This window comes from Podarcis vaucheri, assembly GCF_965113315.1.
Source record: "Podarcis vaucheri genome assembly, chromosome: 6".
Classification (NCBI taxonomy): Eukaryota; Metazoa; Chordata; class Lepidosauria; order Squamata; family Lacertidae; genus Podarcis; species Podarcis vaucheri.
Genome location: NC_138764.1, coordinates 86063075 through 86085446, shown reverse-complemented (window position 1 = coordinate 86085446; position 22372 = coordinate 86063075). Strand labels below are relative to the sequence as shown.

The following is a 22372-nucleotide window of genomic DNA, read 5'->3' as shown; positions in this document are numbered from 1 at the left end:
ATGGGTAATTATGTGATGTTTATAACTGGTTGAAACGAAGATAATTAATTATTTTGAAGGCCCCAAATGCCACTGAAGTCAGGATAGTGAAGTAATTATCTCCAGCTTCTGTCAAACATGAAGCAAGTTTAAAGTAAATAAATAAAATATAAAAATCCAGGACCACAAAGGAAAGGTAGCTGTTGAAATGTAGTTCAGAGTTTTGGTTTTGTTCGAATTGTATTCTTCATTTTGTATAACACTGGGAACAGGGACGGACTTTGATCTTTCAGATTTCAGCGGCCCCTTGTTCACGACCAAAATTTGGCACCCCCACTGCCTCTCGCCTTCCATTCTGCGTCTGCCCTACGTCATACTTGCGGCTCCCTACGGTGCCTGCCTCAATTCGACACCCAGTGCTGGGGGGATCCAGTTGTGCTGCCCTAAATCTCCCTCTGCTGGGGACCAAAACTTGCATCCAATGTAGCACTAAGCAACTGTCCCATCGGCATAAGGATTTATTCTTGTACAACACCAGAAATCCCTTGCTCCTCCTATGCAGACCCAGTACAGTGGTACCTCGGGTTAAGAACTTAATTGGTTCTGGAGGTCTGTTCTTAACCTGAAACTGTTCTTAACCTGAAGCACCACTTTAGCTAATGGGGTCTCCCGCTGCTGCTGCGCAATTTCTGTCCTGAAGCAAAGTTCTTAACCTGAGGTACTATTTCTGGGTTAGCAGAGTCTGTAACCTGAAGCGTCTGTAACCCGAGGTACCACTGTATATGTATATGTATATGTATATGTATATGTATATGTATATGTTACGGGGGAAAATATGAGACCCACACAGGGGGAGAGGAGAAGGGAAGGTCCCATTGCGCAAGTGGAATTCTTTGTGCTGACAGGACAAGGGAGTTGGATATCACCCAAAGGGCTTCACTGATATGTGGAGGAGGAGATGGGGATGTTCTGAGGTCCACACTCATGTGACATTACATCAGTGAATGCAGAGAGCAGCTTCTCTGTAATGGTGCTGCAATTCCCTGCACAGAAATATTTTACATTACAGATTTAGGGACATGCAGCACAATCTGGTACACGTTTACACCGTGTTCAATGGTGCCTAATATATAAGTGTGCATATTGCAGTCATACGCTGCAATTCTGTACCCGCCTACTGGGATTAGGCCCCACTGAACTTAATGGAACTTTCCCCTGAGTAGACATGAGTAAAATTGTATTGATATTTGAAATCAAGGTGCACCCATAGGTGGAACTAGAGGGAGGTGGGGAGGCAGGCCCACCCCCTGACAAGTAGCTTGCCCCCCACCACTTGCCCCTTTCATTGCTGCACCTGTGCTATAAATTGATGGAGAGGCACTTTTTACATTCAAATGACCACTGAACTGGAAATTAAATTAAGACTGCTATCCTAAGCATAACTGCTTCATTACTCCATGAAAATCAATATGACTACCTTTAGAGGGGCAGAAAAATGTTATTCCTCCTGAGAAAAATTAATATGTAGGGCAAAGCTTCCTCTCATGAAATGCACTGTGTGTTCCTTATGTACCTCTGCTGCCTGCACTACATTTCATCCTCAAAGATTTTTCATGAGGCAGTAAGCTTTCGATGAGTGCAAAACATCCCATTTGCCTTCCTCTTGCTGGTCTCTATTTGCATCCATTTTGCTGCATTTTGCTGCTACGTTGGCACAATTTTTTTTTAAAAGGGTGTGTTTCTCTTCACTGTGTAATCCCATCCAACTAGGGAATCACATAGTGGATGCAATGGTGCCACACGACCATTTGGCTTCATGGTGACCTCAGTGCAGGCAGATAAAACCGTGCTGCTGTCATTCATCAGAAGCTACATATGAGCATTCATCTCCATCAAGTGTAATAAAGTACAGGTAGGCAATATCATCCTGATTCACATCTAAATGTGCATCCATGCTGCTGCCTCTCTGGTCTGCAGTACTGCAGTGTGATGGTTTCATTACCAAAATGCAGTGCGGAAAAGAATGACGATATAGCAAAAAAACAGAGGGGTGCTAAAGTGTTACTGAAGCTCCCAGTTTGGCTCAGGTCTAGTTTGAAGGCAAGCTTAAAGTACAATAGTCACTAAAAGTGTGAGCTATCACCTGGGAAATCCCTGAGTTCAAATCCTTCTTCTGCAATATGGGGATAATAATACTGACCAACCTTATAGGGGACAATGTAAGGAGTACTAAGATTACATATGCAAGGTACTAGGAACACTCAAAAAGCACAATAATATTAGTTTCTGCTAGGCATTTGGGAATCCAAGTGAGTTATTGGTTCGGGAAACTCTTAAGTGCTTCAGTTGAATGTCTTTTTTTCAGTGGTATAGGTTTATTGCTTCTCTTTTTATAGTTGGTTCTACTGAATGTCTTATGATGATTATGTTTGTCTTGTCATTCACTGCTTATGGATTAGTTAGAGGAAGAGTGATGTAAAAGTTTTGAAATAAAGTAATAAAAACAGAGTTATAGGAATATGTGTGTGTTTCAGTTCCTGCATCATTTATTTTAAACAAACCACACAGAGACAATAGCCAATGTTCATGTCCAGTGTCTAGGTCAGGAGTGACTGACCTATTCTGACCTGAGGGCTATACTTGCCCTTGATGAAGCCTCTTGGAGCAGCATTGGGGGGGAGGTTGCTTGTATTGTCTGATTCACACACCCTGGCCTAGACTATCACTCCCTGCACTGCTGGTTTCCAACAATAAGATCACGAAGAAGGAATCTGAAAAAAGAAGAAACAGGTTATGTGTGTGTGCTTATAGTCCATGTCGTGGGCCCCATGGTTCTGTCAGAATCTGGCATACATAGTTTGGCAGCCCCAGAAAGGAAGAAGAGGAAGAAGTAGTAGTGGGGGGCTTGGAGACTAGCAGCTAGAGTGGAGGTTCTCCCGTTGTGACTCTAGGTGTTGGGAAGGAAGCAGCAGATCTACTGGCTGTCCCCACGTTCCCTACCGCAGAGTCAGAGGGACAGGACACAGGGTTGTCTCTGAGAACCAGGCACTGCTCCCATGGGTGTTGATCATGTACACCAGCCCAGACAGAGCATGTGTTGGCATGCACAGCAGTCTCATAAGATGAGAGAGCCTCATAAGTGAGCTCATACCACCTCCTAAATGAGCTCACACCACCTCATCTTTAGAAGCTTGGTGAGATGGGCATGACAACTGTTGGGACATCTTTGTTGATTCTCTTCAGTTCGACATCTCTTGCTTTGCTTGTGTGCCTTGGAATCATGACTTCTGAACCCTGTGCTTGCTGCTGAGCCTGCTCCATTATTATCCTGAATAAATATCTCTTCATTACTCTCATGTAAGAGTTTCTGAAGATGTATTTTGGAACAGTATTTTGACAATGCAGGTAGTCCTTCACATAGTATGATCCTTCTAATCTTCTGGTCAGCTGTTTGAAAATCTAGAAATGTTCCTAATAGCATAATCACAGGCTATTAAAGGGACAGTCCCTCAACATTACTAGCACAGAAATACATTTCAGTATTGCTAATGTAAGTACTTAGTAATTTCATTCATTTCAATCATAGCAGGTGCAAAAAACTGTCTGTCGTGCTCCTAAGTTAGGTACAATGTGATCTTTCAAAACAGTTGCAGTGGTGAATCCATGTAATAATTTAAACCCATCAAAGAGGAATTAATTGCTTCAAGGATACAGTGACCTGAAAACTGGGTAACTTTCTCTGTGTCCTGACTGATCAGATAGATGGCAATCTCAAGAAGACAAGCATTCAAACAAGCCTCCTATAAGAAATGCTGTGTAGAGTGGCTGTGACAGCAGTGTGGATTTTTTTTTTCCCCATCCAGAGAAAGCAATAAGTAGTAAGACAGTAAACTGTGAAGTGATGGAAAACTGTCTGATTTAATGTAGCTGGTGAGTACAGAATTTCCAAATAGGCAAAGTATTCAAAAAGGTAAGAAACCACATTCGGAAGAAACAACAACAACATAGAATCCTATGGCGTATGGGACTGACAAATTCATTGCAGAATAAGCTTTCATTGGCAAAAGCCCACGTCATCAGATGTAAGTTAGGGATCAGTTGTATAAATAAATTCAACAAGCCCATCTATGCTTAGCTGAAATTAATGCTTATTCTTCTCCTGTTTATCTTGTATTTCATTTCCTTCCCACTCCCCGAGTCAAATTCTAGATTGTAGATCCTTGGGAAAGGAAACTGCCCTCATACTTCGCAACCCACTACGCATACTGGCTGTGCTACCAACGTGTGTTGTTCAGTGACCTGGGCAAGGACCTGTGGGACCAGGCTTCAAATCTCCACTCGGGCTTAAGATAAAGACAATATAATATTGCTGTTGTTACCGTATTTTTTGCCCTATAGGACGCACTTTTTCCCCTCCAAAAATGAAGGGGAAATGTGTGTGCGTCCTATGGGGTGAATGCAGGCTTTCGCTGAAGCCTGGAGAGCGAGAGGAGACCCCTCTCAATCTCCAGGCTTCAGGAAGCTCCTCGCAACCCTCTGGAGCCCGGCACGAAGCCGTGCCAGGCTCCCAAGGGTTGCGCAGAGCTTCCTGCTTCCCGGAGCGCAGGGCACCCAGCACTTTGGGAAGACATCCCCAGCCTAGGGAGCCCTGCGGGAGTTCCCGCAGGGCTCCCTAGGCTGCGGATAGCAGCCTGCTGCACAGAGCGCGGGGAGCGCTGAAGCAGAGTGCCTCGCGCTTCGGGCAGACATCGGGCAGCCCCACAAGCTTGGGGGACAGTGGGGAGGCGCAGCGCCGCCATCCCGCTGTTCCCCGACCTGGTTTGGGGGGGGAATAAAGGGGGGATTTCCTTTATTCCCCCCCCCCAAAAAAACTAGGTGCGTTCTATGGGCCGGTGCGTCCTATGGGACGAAAAATACGGTACTTAAAATACAGCAGTGATTAAGTTTCACCATACCGATGTTCCTGCATCAAATTATTTCTGGAAGCGCTGGTGTGCACACATGTTCATCTATCAGTGTGTGTGCAAATGCACTGCATATGTGCGTACACACATAGGTCAACTAATGGCAGCAGCAAAATGCAAAACATCCCTCTCACCAGTGTGAGGAGTTGAGTGGGGAATGCATAACGTTTGAGAGAGGGCAATGCTTCAGGAAGCAGGTTCATGGCCTGTGGCGCAGCCCTGTGTAGCTAGTGACACAGGACAAGAAAACGAAGGCAGGAGGCCATCCTTAATTATCCACACTGTTGCCACCGAAAGTCTGACAGGGGCTGTTGGTTGCTAGGAACAAGTATACAGAATACATTGTGTGGGTTGGATTTACAGAACTGCTGAGGCAAGCAATCAAGCTAGAATTAATTGTGTAATTATCATGATTGTGAGTACAGTTAGGGTAATGATACATGCAAAAGATTATTTTCATTTTCATTTGTCTATACATGCTCATGGTTTTGCATGCAGTTCCATCCCCAAAGACTCCTTTGCATGGGAAAGGGGGGTGGAGCAGACTGTTAATCTGGATTAGAAAATCACGAAGGGCTACAGTTTTATAGTCAAACTCAAAGCTCCAAAGAGGTAGCTTTATTTGTCTGTTGTAAACTAATCCACAAAGATCCTTGAGGCACCATGAAAACGAATAGAAATCTTGTGATATCCACTTTTTTTTTTTAACTTAGTGATTTAAGAAGCACATTTCAGGAACTAATATGAGAGAAAAGGGCAAAATAGAATATTGTGGGACATCTGAGATATATAGGTTGTAAGGAAGCAATAAGTGCATTTTACAGGACATCTGCTTAATATGTTTTAACTTAAGAATATATGAAGAGCCTGCAGCCTGTTTCCACAGTAGCCAACCAGCAGGACTTGAGCACAACACCAATCTTACCCTCCTGCGGTTTTCAGCAGCCGGTATTCAGAACCTTATTGCCTCCAACAGTGGATGCAAACCATAGACATCAGAGTTCATAGCCATGGACAGGCGTATTAATTCCTCTGTGAATTTGACAAATCCTCTTTCAAAGCCCCCCCCCATGTTGGTGGACATCACTGCCTCTTGTGGAAGCATAAGTCCATAGCTTGACTTAGCACTGTGTGCCCTGAATATTCTGGTGTTCAGCATCTTAGGATGCCCTGAGTTCTCATGTTATGATAGATGGAGAAAAGCTTTTCTCTACCTACTTTTTTTCCATACTGCCACACTAAATGATCCAAGTTCTTACAAATGTGGAATTGGTATTATGTGGCACCTGTAGTTGTGCCAATTCTGCTGATTGAAGGGGTCAAGTGGGCACATGTGGGGTATGGCGATCTTGTAGGTAAACTGGTCCCAAGCTGTTAGGGGCTATAGTGACATCTTGAACTTGGCCTGGGAGCAGATTGGCAACCAGTGCAGATCTCTGAGCACAGGTGTTTATATTCTGACAAGGTCTCACTCCTGTCAGTCGTTGTGAAAACAGAAGAGCTGAAATATTATATTCAGCAGTGTACCTATCTGTTTGTTTGTTTTTTGAAGCAATGCATTGTGCACCATGCTATTCACAAAGCTGAGATTCTTAATTTAGTTTTAGTTTCTAACAAATAAACATGTTTAGGAATATTCAAGGATTTCTCTATTTCATGCTAACCTGCACGGTTTGCCCCACGACTTAGTCCTTAATACAAAATATTGTGTTGTGCCACCAAGTGCCAAAGCAAAGATCTGCACGTTTAGTTTGCCGTTGTTTATTTTAAGTTCTTAAACTGACGGCTGCAGCATTCCTCTCCTCACCCCTCATCCTTTTAGCCTGTCTTTGTCCCAGCACATTCCTTTGCTGCAGTTTGCAGTAGCATAGGAACTACTTGTAGGAGCCCCAGACTTTGAAATCAGACAACAAAGTGCGGTTGTTGTTGTTTTCCTCATTATCAGATCTCCTGGCCAGGGCTCCAGGCTGCTCCCTGGATCCTTCTTGGCAAACATTTGGCCCAATCAGTTTCACTTCTCTAAGGGGAGGGGGGAGAACTACAGGAGCCAAATATTTTTGCTTATGAGTGAAATTGACAAGAACCTAGTTCCTCATGTAGCTTCTTAAATAGCAAGCTGTGGTGCCTAGAATGAGGAGGTTACTCTCAAGAAAGCATGCTAAATATAGTAATTTAATTCACAGAAATGGTAAATGCTTGTTTGCATTACTACGTGTTTAAATTTGATTGATTGGTAACTGAATTCTAGAGAGTTCTCCAGCAGTTCTCATGTGATTGGCTAATGTTGGTCACATGGGAGCTATCTAATGAAGGAGACATTCCGTTTTGTGTGAAGCAAGATGACTGTGTGTTAGAATCCACTGTGAACACTGCTACGTTGAATAGAGTGTTGGGGTGCTACTTCTCTGCTTGAAAGAAAGAGAGCAAAGCTGCAGGAGAAGATAAAAATGGAAATATCTTGTAGGAGCTGCAAGGCATGACCTAACTCAGATACAGAAGGCTGAGTGCTGAGCTCTGGAAAGAGAGGAAAATACAGTTGCTTGGAAGTTAGAAGAAGAGACTTTAAGCCCATGCTTGGAAAAGCATGTGACTGTAAATATTATGTTTTAATTCATCTATAAGTTTCTGCAAGTAAAGTCTGGGCATTGGTTAAATTTCCAAAGAAGGGTGTCAGTCATATATATTTGATTTTTTTGCTTCTTAGCTGCTTCTTAGCTGCGTTTTCACTACCCTTATTTCAACGAAAGCATACTGCCATCTCAAGTGACTAACAGGCAGAGAGCAATGCCCTCACCACAGACTTAAGGCAAACATAACAAGAATATACTGAGGAGGAAGCAAAGACTTCTTTAATGAGTTATGCCTGCTCCCAATGGAAATAAGAGAGGCTACTGAGAGCCGTTGTCAACAGAACAGACAAAAAGACTTGTGCTTTCAACAACAACTTTATCAGCAAAAATCAGCAACAGAAGCTTTTCACAGCATGGAGATAAACATTACCTGCTAACTGGTGTCAATCCAACCATTGTTAAAAGCACAACTACACAAGCTGTAAAAGCTCAAATGATGCCCCCCCCCCCACATACTATTCAGTGGTGCTACTGGTGCAGTCTCCAGATGCTGTTCCTGAGCCAAGTCTTTGGAAATACAGACACTGCAAACATGCCTTTAATCTGCTGCTGTGGAGGTGTGTGTGGGGGTGTGTGGGGGTGTCTGTGGGTGTGGGTGTGTTTGAAAGAGGCTGTAACTAAGAGATGCAAGTGATTTTCCCCCACATAGCTTTTTGGTTCATTTTTATTTAATTTGTTTCCTTTTCCTTTTCTTGAAATTGCATTAATTAATTTACTAGATCCCCCCCCCCCGCAGAGTGCATCAGGAGGCCCAACCATTCATCTGCTGTCAGTAACTTCCAGGTTTTCTATCCAAACGGCATGAAACTTGCAAGGACTGTACTAGCTTCCAAAGACATCAGGCTCCCCAAATTTCAGATAAGGGCCACTATTTTACATTATTTTGAAAGGCGCACTGGCCAAAATAAAAAAATAAAACAAAATGTTAATTTCACATATATGCTCATGGGGTCTGAACTGGAGGAACCTTGGGGTCATAGTAGATAGCTCATTGAAGATGTCAATCCAGTGTGTGGCAGCTGTGAATAAGTCACATTTCATGTTAGGGATCATTAGGAAAGGAATTGAAAATAAAACTGCCAGTTTTTTAATGCCATTATACAAATCTATACTGTAAAATTCTCTGTGCCTAATTGTGCAGGGGCTGAGATACCAGGGGAGGGAGTAAGTACTTGAGAGACCTATGGTATGGTATGGAGAAAAAGCAAATATTATCATGTTTTTTTCCTTTAATTTTTTTTAAATGAATTTTTATTGGTTTTCCATACAATTATACATTTTTAACCAAATTTCTACAGATTGTCTCTTTTTGAACTTCCTTCAGCGTCTCTGAGAATCATCCATATTTTATCTTTAATTACACATTCCCTTCTTTCGTATTGCCATTAAACTTCCCTTCCCCCACTATTTCATATTAACAATACTTCTCTATTTTTACAGTGCCTCTTGAAATCCCACTAGCGTTGTGTTCACATCACATACATTTTTCAGATAATCTACAAACTTTCCCCAGTCTTCGATGAACTTTTGGTCTTTGGTACATCTAATTTTCCCAGTTAATTTGTCCAGTTCCGCGTAATCTGTCAATTTCAGTCTCCATTCCTCTATCGTTGGTATTTATTCTTGTTTCCATTTCTGGGCCAACAATATTCTGGCTGCCGTTACTGCATATTGGAAGAGTTTACAGTCTTTTCTTCTTATTTCCTTTCCTGAAATCCCTAAAAGAAAAGCCTCCGTTTTTTTTACAAAAGTATATCTTAACATCTTTTTCATTTCATTGTATATCATTTCCCAAAAGCTTTTCACTTTCTTACATTCCCACCACACATGAAAGAATGTTCCTTCTTTTTCTTTACATTTCCAACATTTGTTGCACGTCTTATACATCTTTGCTAACTTTACAGGTGTAATGTACCATCTATAAAACATTTTCATAACATATTCTTTCAGTGCCGAACATGCAGTGAATTTTATATTCTCTTTCCACAGTTTTTCCCACTCATCAAATTGTATATTATACCCAAAATCTTTGGCCCATTGTATCATTACCGATTTAACCTCTTCATCTTTCGTATGCCATTCCAACAGTATCTTATACATTTTTGACAAAATTTTACAATCATTATTTATTATATCTATTTGAAATTTAGAATCTTTTTCTACATACCCCCTTTCTTTTAAATCTTTTTTAAACATTTCGTTTACTTGAAAATAATGCAACCAATCATATACCTGATCTTTAACTTGTTCATATGGTTTCAATTTCCATTTTCCTCCTTCTTTAATTAGCAATTCTCCGTATGTACTCCATTTACCTCTCATGTTAATTTTCTTCACACTCATAACCTCTAGCGGAGATAGCCAGTGTGGGATTTTTGGTTCCAATATATTTTTGTATCTATCCCATATTTCTGTTAAAGAACCCCTGAAAATGTGGCTTCCAAATCCTTTATGAACTTTCTTCTTATCACACCATAGATCTGCGTGCCAACCAAATCTGTTATCAAAACCTTCAAGGTCTAATAGCTCCTTATTTTCTAATTTAATCCATTATTTTAGCCAACATAGGCATGCTGCTTCATAGTATAGTTTCATATATGGCAGGGCGAAGCCGCCTCTTTCTTTTGCATCCGTCAATAACTTAAATTTTATTCTTGGCTTCTTCCCCTGCCAGATATACCTTGAAATCACTCTTTGCCATTCTTTAAAGATTCCTATACCCTTTATAATGGGTATAGTCTGAAATAAAAATAACATCTTTGGCAGTACGCTCATCTTTATCGTAGAAATTCTTCCCCAAAAGGATAATTTCATTCTGCCCCACACCTCCAGATCATTCTTTATTTCCTTCCAAACCGGAATGTAGTTATTTTGATACAAATCTATATTTTTAGACGATAACCAAATTCCCAGATATTTTACCTTTTTCACCACCTCTATCTCCATTTGTTGCTGCATTATTTCAATCTTTGTTCCATATTTTTTACAATCATTTTAGTCTTTTTCTTATTCAGTCTAAATCCGGCTACCCTTCCAAATTGTTCCATCTCCTCCAATACCTCTTTTACACTTTCTATTGGTTCTTCAATAGTCATTACCAAATCGTCGGCAAAGGCTTTAACTTTGTACTCATTCTGCCCTACTGTCACCCCTTTTATTTGTTTATTTTGTCTAATCGCATTTAAAAAGACTTCCAGAACCATTATAAATAACAATGGCGAAAGTGGGCAACCTTGTCTTGTTCCTTTAGATGTTTTTATATCTTCAGTAATTACGTTGTTAAGTATCAATTTTGCTCTCTGTTCTGTATAGGTGGTACATGATCCCATATAATATTATCAAAGGCTTTTTCAGCATCCACAAACATTAAAATTGCTTGTTTGTCATTCATAGCAGTCAGGTATTCTAAGACATTGATTATATTTCTTATATTATCTTTCATTTGTCTGCCTGGTAGGAAACCTGCTTGATCCTTGCGTATAAATCTTGTTAATATCTTTTTCAGTCTCTTTGCTAAAATTCCCGCGAAAATCTTGTAGTCCGTGTCCAATAGTGAAATAGGCCTGTAGTTTTTAACTTGGGTTAAATCCGAATCTTGTTTTGGGATCAGTGTAATATATGCTTCTTTCCACGTTTCTGGAATGTCTCTTTCTTTTAAAATATTATTCATAACTTCTATCAGAGGGATCATCAACACATCTTTCATTTCTTTATAATAACTTGATGTGAATCCATCAGGTCCCGGTGCTTTCCCTCTCTTCAAATCTTTTACCACCTCTTTTACTTCTCCTTTTTCTATTGGGGCATTCAGCTGGTCTTTTTGTTCTGTCGGGATCTTCTGCACCATTTTATCTCTTAAATATCTTTCTATTTTCTTCATATTGTTCATTTCTTTATTTCTGTATAGTTGTCTGTAAAAGTCCAAGAATCCTTTCCTGATTTCTTTCGGATTAGCTGTCTCTTCACCATTTATCCTGATTTTATTAATTGTGCTCTGTTCCTTTCTCTTTTTAAGTTGCCATTTTCCTGATTTGTTTGCGAACTCAAAGTTTTTCTGCCTTAACCTTTTAATGTTCCATTCGACTTCCTTATTTATTATCATTGCAAATTGAGTTTGAAGAGTCTTGATTTCTTGCTTGATTTTTAAATTATTAGGCTTTTTAATCAATTTTTGCTCATTGTCCATAATCTGCTTTAAAATTTCTTTTTTCCTTTTTTCCTTGTTTTTTATTCTTCAGTGAGTTCTGCTGGATAAAAAATCCTCTCATAACTGCTTTGCTTGTGTCCCAAACTATATTCATCTTGGTACCTTTATTAATATTATCCATGAAATATTCGGATAGTTTCTTTTGTGCTTTTTCTACAGTCTTCTGATCATCCAACAAATAGTCATTTATTCTCCATCTGAAGGTTCTTTCTTCAAAACCTTTTAATTCCATTTTTATTGGATTGTGATCTGAAATTACTTTGGCTTGTATTTCGATTTGTTGGATTCTTGGAGTCAATTCATTCGATACCCATATTTGATCTATTCTTGACATTGACTGATTCGGTTCTGAATAATAAGTAAATTGTTTCTCCAATGGGTGTCTAAGTCTCCAAATATCAATCAGGTTACAAATCTTAGTCATCATGAAGAATGTCTTGGGCAGTTTTCCTTCTTTATTCTTTACATCCCTTAGTCTGTCCATTTCCAATGAAACCACTCCGTTCATGTCTCCCATTATTATAATTTTCTGATCCATATATTCAAATAGTTTTTCCTCCAATACTTTGTAAAAATCAGTCTTATTTCCATTTGGTGCATAGATCCCGACAATTATTAATTTCTCGCCTTGCCATTTGATTTGAACTGCTATGATTCTTCCTTCTTCATCTTTAAATATTTGGTGAGATTCGATCTTGTTTTTTATATATATATTTTCTCTTTGTCCGAAGATATGAATTCATTCCCGTCTTTTGTTAATCAGAATTTTCCTGTGTCTTTTTGCCACATGTGTTTCTTGTAAGCATATAATGTCCAAATTTTTCTTTTTTAAGAATTGTTCAACTTTATTTTGTTTCTTCTTATCATTCATACCATTAATATTAATATTAATATTAATATGGATTATCATGTTTTTTTCTCTCTGCATCCACTGTGCACATACTCTCTCCTTTTGGTAAGCACTGCTCTGCAGCCTTTTAAGATCCCAAAGTGGCATTGGCACACACTCTAATAGATGGACAATCTTGTTCTGTTCTCGTTGAGAAGTTATGACAAGCAAAAAGACACACATACCTTAACCCTTGAAGTACTTGCTTGAGCAAGCATCAGCAGAAAAGAGCCTGCTCCATCACAAAGGTGACTCTGTGTTAGAAAGAATAGAGACAGAAAGACTATTTACTATTAACTTTGTCCAGAGCAGGGGGTCAGCAAACTTTTTCAGCAGGAGGCCAGTCCACTGTCCCTCAGCCCTTGTGGGGGACGGGACTATATTTTGAAGGGGGGGAATGAACAAATTCCTATGCCCCACAAATAACCCAGAGATGCATTTTAAATAAAAGGACACATTCTACTCATGTAAAAACACGCTGATTGCTGGACTATCCATGGGCCGGATTTAGAAGGCAATTAGGCCTGATCTGGCCCGTGGGCCTTAGTTTGCCTAGCCATGCTCCAGAGGGATAGCCATGCTAGTCTGGTGCAGCAAAAATAACAAGGAATCTTGTGGCACCTTGAAGACTCTCGAACGGCGTACAGCAAAAGCTTCAATGGTCCACTTGATCAGATGCACCAAGTATTATCAAGAGAGAATGAGAGGGGGTAGCAATTAGTTCAAATTACCATATGTTGATACTTACTAAGGGACAATAAACAAACAATCTCATTTGTTCCATTTTTCCCACTTCTTTTCAAAATAAATTGCAATCCCCTGACAGAGAAGACTTCTTGTGAAACTGTGCATGTAGAGTTAGAAAATAAATGTAGAATGTTGCAGTCCTATGCATATCACTTGGAATTAAATCCCTGAAACTTCTGAATAAACATACATAGGAACTGGCTGTAGTCTTTCCTGATCATTCTCAAATCTTTGCAGTTCCTCCTTCTAAACTGCACGCGGATCTTAAAGAGGCTACTTGCAGAAGACGAATAAAAGAATGTAAGATTGGTACTACCTCAGATATTACTTCTTTGTTGTATACAGTCTCCTTTATTAATTCAAACGGTCATTTAATCTGCATCTTCTGTATGGATTTGCACTTGCTCCTGTCAGCCATATTAATCATTTTAATACCTCAATTATACATTTATTAATCTAGCCTATGTCTTTTCATTTCATTGTAGTAATAAGATCTTGTATGTTAATCATATTGGTGGGGGGGTTGTGACCGGACACTAGAGAAAGACAGATTACTATTTTGCTAAGCAGCCAGAAGTGTTGTCAGATTAATCAATATTATCTCAGTAATTTAATACCACTTTTGCTATGCATCTTCCCAATCTAATTATTACTAGCCAACAGTGTGCTGCTCAACAATGGAAATGTATCTTTGTGAGTTATCACCAGCATTTATATTGAGGCATTTTAACTTGCAAAACCAAGCTCCTGTTAATAATATGCTATTTGCGGCACGATCCTATGCAATTGTGCTCACAACTACCGTATTGAGTTCAGTAGGTTCTATAGCCAAGTAAGTATGCGCAGGATTGAAGCCTTGGTATCACTTTTAAATGCCATCATACAACTAATGGGCAATTTGATAAATATTATACTGTGGTTATTTTGTTCAAAGTGTGAGGCACAAATCCGGAGTGAAGTCCCTAAGGCATTTGGATGGTGCCTTGCATGCCTCCTGGCAACTCCTGCAGCCAAGCTGGTGCCAAATGCTTTCCTTTGGACCACATTAGCAAGGCTGAAAGAGGGGGCTTGTCATCTGGGCAGTCTGGAACCTCCATACACACATCCAGGCTGTTCCCTGGAGAGGTCACTTTGGTGCTACTAGTGGAGCGGCTTGACTTCACCCCTGGAGGTGCACTCCATTGTCTCTCGACACAGGTGGATGCCAATATGTATGATATAGAATGGCTAAAGTACGGTGGTACCTCAGGTTACAGACGCTTCAGGTTACAGACGCTTCAGGTTACAGACTCCGCTAACCCAGAAATAGTACCTCGGGTTAAGAACTTTGCTTCAGGATGAGAACAGAAATTGCTCAGCGGCGGCACAGCGGCAGTGGGAGGCCCCATTAGCTAAAGTGGTGCTTCAGGTTAAGAACCGTTTCAGGTTAAGAACGAACCTCCAGAACAAATTAAGTTCTTAACCCGAGGTACCACTGTATTCCTAATTAAGAAAAGATTGTGTGCTGCATTTTCTATACTTCTTAATGGCAAACATAACTATATTTCTGCAGGCAATTTGACTAGATTCTAAATATTGGGCACTGTAATGCTAACCAAGAAATTCAGTTTGATACAATGATCCAGCAGTCATCCATCTAAATCACATTGTAAGATCAAGGCACGACAAAACTTGGGTGCACCATATCCTATAGTGGTTGTTGTACTACTTGCAGAAGATTCCAGGTTCACTCTCCGGCGTCTCAGTCTAAAAGGATGTTAGCATCAGGGTTGGGAAAGATTTCTGCTTGGAATGCCAACATTAGTTACAGTGGCAGAAGCTGTGTAAGGCAGCTTTATAACTTGGATTTCAGCTCCTTTCCCCCTCTTCTCATTTGCCAGACCTTTGATTTATTATACATGTTCACACTTTCAGTTCTCATTTTATTCCACAACTTATAACTTCTTTTTCTTTCTTTTGCGTTGCGATGCAAAAGCACAAAGGACAAAATTGGCTGGACTTCAAATAATACTTGCGAACATGCAACCAGTTTTGTACACAGGGTATTCAAATGTGAAGAAAAGCTCTAATAGTTGGTTCTCTTTCGCAGCTGAAGAAGGCGGTAGTGAAGAAGCAGTAATTAGGAAAAGCAAAATAAGTATTTTTACACTGTGCTCTTCCCACTGGTTGCTCTGCCTTTGCTCCTTTGGTAGCATGTACCACTACCACATACTCTTTAATACCTTCCCCACCCTCCCCAACTCCTAGTTTATTAATCAGGCACACAAAACGATCATTACTTAACATATTTGTTTTTCTCCCTGCAAGTGGTGTATGCCTAGAGAGATGTCTAGGAAGATAACCCAAGCTCAAATATCTGGGCTCCATTGCCCATAGATGAGACTTCAATCTGTGCTGGTACCTCACTATCTGCACTGTATATGGGGCATTTAGACACCAGAACAATGTTTGCACTGAATATATAGCAAGCAGGGCTGGACTTTGTACTGTGGCACTCAGACTAGACCCAAATTTGGCATACATGCCCCCATGTTGTACGGGGCTTCAGGGAAGGAGGTGTGAGGGCTCTGGCAGGGTCCTAGAGTCTTCCCAGCTACTGCCCAAAGCTGGGCAAGTACTAACTAGGCTTTGGGAAAGAGAACTTTAGGACTCTATAAGAGACTTCATGCCTCCTTCCCATGGCGGGGAAGCTGCCCTAAGACTGCCTCTGGAACAAGTATACACAATGTATATACAGCGGTACCTCGGGTTACATATGCTTCAGGTTACATACGCTTCAGGTTACAGACTCCGCTAACCCAGAAATAGTACCTTGGGTTAAGAACTCTGCTTCAGGATGAGAACAGAAATCGTGCTCTGGCAGCGAGGCAGCAGCAGGAGGCCCCATTAGCTAAAGTGGTGCTTCAGGTTAAGAACAGTTTCGGGTTAAGAACGGACCTCCGGAACGAATTAAGTACCATATTTCTCGCTCTATAACACGCACCCAACCATAACATGCACGTAGTTTTTAGAGGAGGAAAACAAGAAAAAAAAATTCTAAACGAAACAGTGGATGTATTATTTTTGTGGTTCTTGCTGTGGCCACAGACATGTGATCTGACAGTGAGTTTGGAGTAGCCCAGTGCAAAAATCCTGAGGATCCATGCTTTGTAAGCACGTTTTTGCACCACTGCGGCCCCAGGCAACAGTGGGTGCGTGATTTTTTTGGTGCAAGATGTAGCCATGGACATGTTGTGTGATTTGATGGTGAATTTGGGGTGACCCAGTGCAAAAATCCTGAGGATCCATGTGGATCTGTGCTTTGTAACCACGTTTTAAGTAGGGAGGGAAGGAAAAGCACTCAAGGGACAAGGAGAAGGATGCTGCTAATAATGAAGAAGAGGGGTATAAGGGGAGAAGGCTCCTCTCCCGCTTTGCTCCTTTAAAGCAAGCAGGCTCTCTGTCCCTCTCTCCTCCCCACTCAGCAGCTCTTATCCCGCTTTGCTGTTTCAAAGCGAGCCACGGAGGAGGGAAGGAAGGGGAAACATGGATCCTCTGCTCACGACTGCAGCAGACACCCCCCCCCCGCCACCCGTAGACATTCCCTCCATAACACGCACAGACATTTCCCCTTACTTTCTAGGAGGAAAAAAGTGAGTGTTATGGTGCAAAAAATACGGTACTTAACCCGAGGTACCACTGTATACAGTGTTTATGAGAAGATGGGATGGAAGGAAAAAATATTCTGCTTTTTCTCAGGGCTGCTTCACAAAGTTTATTGTTTACTAGGATAGAGGCTGACCTTAGAACACTGGGATTTGGCAAGTTGACACACCAGTGTGTCATTTGCTTTACAGCTCAGGCTGTACACACATTACCTCTGGCTCCAGTATGCTCCTCCTGCTGATGCTTGAAGCTGAGTACACACGACATGAGCCACAATCCACAGGTACCCTGCAGCTTCTTGAGAAGTACTCCTGTTTTGATGCTGTTTCCCTAAAAACTGATTTGAAAAGAGGAGCCAAGGTTAAGCTGGGGTGTGTACATTTCAGGCAGCCATTCGTACATGCACAGATGACCGAACAGGAATTGGAGCTCAGTGCAGGGAAACAAACAAGGTAATAGGCATGGGGTGGAGACATCCTTGCCCCCTCTCTGGTCTGTACAGCAATGTAAGAATGTGGCTTGAAATGCAGCCAGTGGAAGGGGGGAGGAACAAGCTTGGTGGGTTTCAAGCCACTAATGTGTGCACAACCACAGTCTGCCTATAGGAACATGGTAGTGAAGCATTGTACTACTTCACTGTAAACAAAACTCATCCAAATCTGGTCAACTTGCATGTCCATTATACAGTGGTACCTCAGGTTAAGAACTTAATTCGTTCTGGAGGTCTGTTCTTAACCTGAAACTGTTCTTAACCTGAAGCACCACTTTAGCTAATGGGGCCTCCTGCTGCCGCTGCGCCGATTTCTGTTCTCATCCTGAAGCAAAGTTCTTAACCTGAGGTACTATTTCTGGGTTAGCGGAGTCTGTAACCTGAAGCGTCTGTAACCCGAGGTACCACTGTACCATTCTGGTTCAATTGTTTTTCTTCTATTTTCCTCACAGCTGAATATTTATGGAGTTTCTACTTCGTTCTTTACCTAACAAGTGGCTTCCATACTAAAAATCCACACTAAGACTCAGGTTCGCAATCAAAAAAGACACAGCGGGTGAGGGAAAGGGACTAAGAGGAAGGAGAGAAAAGCGAGCTCAAACACAAGTTTTTCAAGCTACAGTTCTTAGTATAACACAGTTACTGGTATGTGCAGATTTCGGTTGTCTAGAAAAGCAGTAACTCCCCATTGATGTCAGAAGTATTACAGAACTATTTACATTATTAAAATGGAATTGTGGATATCTCCCCCTCCCCGCAGTTTTACAGTTTGGGAGCAAAAGCTGTTAGATAATAGCTTATTCTATCCCATCATTAAAATTTGAATCTGGAATACCAGTTGTCTTGCACTGGAATGAAATGAGGGGTGTGCAGTCGGAATTGGGGGTGGGGGGAGGTAACAGGTCAGGTCCAGTTTAGCAAGCAATATACAAAGCAAGTTGAAAGAAATTGTCAGGTGCAATCTGAAAACGTAATCGCACTAACTAGTAGGTTGAAAGAAGCTATTTCACTTACCAAGTATATATCCTTTTCGAGTGCCTAGTAAGGAAAGCAACTGCCATCGCTTCAGTTTTACAGTTAGGGAACGGAAAAAGCAAGGAAAGAGAGATGGAAAGCAACTTTCCTAAAGTCTGTTGGTTATTCAACAGGGTGTTAGCATGTTTCCAAAGTCACTGGAGGTACACATTTTGCATATGAATTAGTATGTGTTCGGCATAAACTTGCATATATAGAGTGATTGTGTCTGCCTGTAAATTTCATAGAACTTTATTTTCTCAAAGTTTGTTTCCGATGCAGTTTAGATCCCCAAAGCTGTAGTCCTTTTCAGACTTACCTGGGAGTAAATCTCAATGAACTCAATGGTGCTGACTTCTAAGTATTTATTTAAGAGTGTGTGTCTGTAGAGAGAGAGAGATGTATAAACTGCTGAAGCAGTCTGACAAAATACTGCCCGAGTGAAGTAATTCTGAAAACCTGCCAAATGCACAGCTTTCCATGGCTTTTTGTTTTCTTGCCAGCAAGCCAGCTCCTTTTGACATATGAATTAGAAGATCCTTTCCCTTCAATGGGAAGCCCTATTTATTTTGCAAGCTTGTTACCAACCAGGGGGTACATTATTCTTTAATGCATCTGTGTAACTTCCATTAACATTGATTGGAATTACGTGTACTTGCTGAGAAAATCTGTACCTTTTGTTAAAATGGAAGCTCTGTTGTGACTTATTTTTTTATGGCATTGGTGATTATGCCATTGCTATATAAGATTTTAGACTGTTTTGTTTACTGTTTGATGCTTATTTATTTATTTTAATTAAGCAGAAATCCAGCGTTTAAATACACCTTCCCTTTCTTCTGATAAGAAGCACACTTTTCAGAGTATGATTGGAAGTGGGAAAGAAATAGTTTAGTTGAGCCCCTCTGTCCAAAGGCAGGACCATTTGCCATCCATCTCAACTATCCTTTATCCATCTCACAATTCAGTCATTTGGTTTTGAGGAAAGTACACACAGTGGTTAAGACCAAGTTAGGCAGACGCACTAATTCTGTTTCCTTTGGGGAAGATTTTCCTGCGGTTTTAGTCAAGTTTTGAGGTGACATGGTGCTTGGCTCTAAAAATGGAAAAATAATATTTCACTAGCCCCTTGTGGGCTATTTTCACATGACACTGACTCCATTTTTTGCATTTCCTGTGCCTGTAATTGGATTGTAAAACCCTATATTGGCTAGAATGTAGATCCAATTTTCAAATGGCTCACTTCCATTTTGCCCTACTTCAGGAGCATCCTTATTGTACAAGAACACCCATTCCTCTGCAAGCATTTCCACTACTTCAGCCACTTATAAGTGAAAAATGCCCTTTGTGTTGTTTATGAGCTCGATCTTTGAATTACCCAGTTTATCCACAAACTATTCAGCATGAACTGGGAGATGGGGGAAGCAAAGTGCCATGCACTATATTAAAACGGAAGAAGCTTATTTTGGGGAGGAGAAACTACAAAGCTTTCTTTACTCCAAAAAGTTTGCCAGGTAGGAGTTCAGCAGTAGTAGTTAAAACTGGATCCGAGAAACAATGCCATGAACCATTTTGGATCTTCCAGTGCCATGTCCCATTATTATTTTTTATCTTCAGGACCAAACCTGCTCTACTGTTTTATGTTTATTCCTGTTGCCAGAGCCCAGAGGCTTCAGTCAGGATCAGGCCCAGTCTTGTATTATTGCATCTCTCTACCCAGAGGAGCCTTATGCTCATGCTGTATAATTAGGTACCACATCTGGCAACACCGTAAAGAGAGCCTAATTTTTCCAATCCATCCCATTCTTGGAGAAAATTCAGATTCCCTTCTTTAACAACCTGCTGCCACCACCCTGGCCCTTTAACAAGAGAGGAGCCAGCTTGCTGTCAATTAAACAATTTGCAGCTTGCCTCCTTGAGCTTCGCCTTCATTTGCTACTTCGGGTGCAGTTCCAAAGCGAATCCGCGGAAACTGGCAAGAAGCAAGCCGCACTAGTGCTTTGCATATCTTAATAGCTATTTTCGTCCAACAACAGGAGGGAAACTCCCTCCCTTCTTGTCGTCAAGGTAAGATTATGGGCTGCCGACAGCCAAGCTCTGTTCAGGGCGCTTTCTCTCTTCCAGCTATCTTCCCCACCCTTTAAGTGAGAGAGTTAGGTAGGTGCGCAGGTGCATAGCGGGTTGCCTAGTTAGCCAGAAAGACCCAACTTCGCTTCCGGTGGCAGAAAGAAGCTTATTTTGTTGAATCTCTGTGTCTCTGACATTGTTCTTTGGTGTGCGCGCGCGTGTGTATGCACGCGCCCTCACACACACACACACAGCTTTGCAAAGCAGTCTGCGGGTCAGTGTGTCAATGTGCATGTGAATGGGTTGCGATGGGAAGTATATACCCAAGCATTTATTTGGGGTAAGGTGAAGCGCTGCGTGGCGAAGACTTGCCGCCGCCGCGGCTTTACTTGGACTTTGAACAAATGGTGGGGGCCGGTGGAACAGGTTACCAACCCCCCCCCCCTCCAAACCGCTCGGGGATTGCGTCAAGGCTGGGGAGGAGGATCCTCCAGGAAAGAAATTAACTTACAAAAAACACACACACACACACACACATACAAAACCATAAAGGCCGCCCCAGACGTCTCTCCCTTCCCTCCCCGCTCGCCCCTCCCTCCGCGCTCTGATTTGAAATGGGATCCAGCCGCAGCCTTTCGCCGGGGCTTAGTCGCCTCCTGCCCGGCTCGGATTCGCACCGGCAGGAGCGAGAGGAGAAGCCAGAAGGAAGAAGAGCGCCCAGCTCTTGCGCGCGCCAAGGACTTGGCCCCGCGTTGCACAGCTAAGCCCAGCAGTTGCTGCTGCTGCTGCTGCCGCTGCTGCCGCCTGGCACAGCCGGCGCAATAGTCGAGGGCAGCCAGAGAGCTCCTCTGCTCCGGCAAAGCAGAGCGAGCCTGCGAGCCGCCGCTGCCGCTTCGTACTCCGCCTCCCGGCGAGGGCAGGAGAGCCGAGCGACCCCAGAAGGGCCACGGAAGGCGCCCACTCCGTCTCCAGCAGGGACGCGGCGCGCGGGGAGCCTCCGCCTGGGCTGGAGACGAGGCGATGCCGGGGCGTCTGGCCGAGCTCCGCGGCGCCTGCAGCCGCACTTGCTGCTGCTTCTGGAAAGGCGAGCTGCTCCTGACGCGGGGAGAACCAGGGACATGCTGCCGATGCACCTCCGGCCCCGGCCAGGTGAGCTGGCGGGCAGGTTGGGCGGCCAAGCGGGGTTGGTTGGGGGAGCAGGCGGGCGCGGGGCCACGGAGCCACCCAACGGGAGAGCCGAGCGCAGCCCCTGCAGGAGGACAGCGGGGCGCCGCCCATGGAGAGCCCCGCCGCGCCGGAGGACGCACTCCCCGGCTGCCCACCCACCTCGGGGCTGCCTGGCGTTGTGCGTCCGGCTGCCCCTCTTTCCTTGGAGGCGGTGCAGGCTGCGAAGGAAGGGGGGTTCCCCGATCTCTGCCCGGTACAGCGGGCCTGAGTCCCAGACGCAGCTGAGCTGGGGTGGGCGCCGGGAGGCGCCGGGGAGGGAAGCCGGAGAGGTTCGGGAGGGATCTCCCAACTTATTTTCGGAGCGCTGCGGAGGGAGGGGGACTTGCGCGCTTAAGGCGGCCGAGAGCCGCTTGCAAAACAACCGCTGATGTTTCGGCGCTTCGCGTTAGCAGAGGGGGTGGCGAGGGGAAGCATCTGCCCAAGGAGCGGCGGGAGCGGAGGCATTGCTTGTTCTTGTTTCGTTAGCCTTCCGGATTTGCCTGCTCCTGGCGGCGCTTTGGGGCTGATCGCCGCACG

General features: G+C 42.8%; 1 protein-coding gene and 1 long non-coding RNA gene across 3 annotated transcripts in view; one reads left to right on the top strand and one right to left on the bottom strand.

Moving 5' to 3' along the window:
• Nucleotides 1-22372, top strand: part of SULF2 (sulfatase 2) — a 296927-nt gene that overhangs the window by 166121 nt on the left and 108434 nt on the right. The window contains exon 1 of one of the 2 annotated variants that reach the window (XM_082225922.1): nt 21274-21778. The exons of the other annotated variant lie outside the window; for it this stretch is intronic. The gene's annotated coding sequence lies outside the window, so the exon portion shown is untranslated. Of the gene's footprint in view, nt 1-21273; nt 21779-22372 lie in introns of those variants that run through there. 2 annotated transcript variants of the gene reach the window in all.
• On the bottom strand, nt 1704-22367 carry LOC309534430. Its single transcript, XR_014220718.1, has 4 exons — nt 21956-22367; nt 17274-17398; nt 12855-12923; nt 1704-2750 (listed from the first exon to the last, which is right to left on the bottom strand). It is a non-coding gene; the product is annotated as an uncharacterized lncRNA (long non-coding RNA).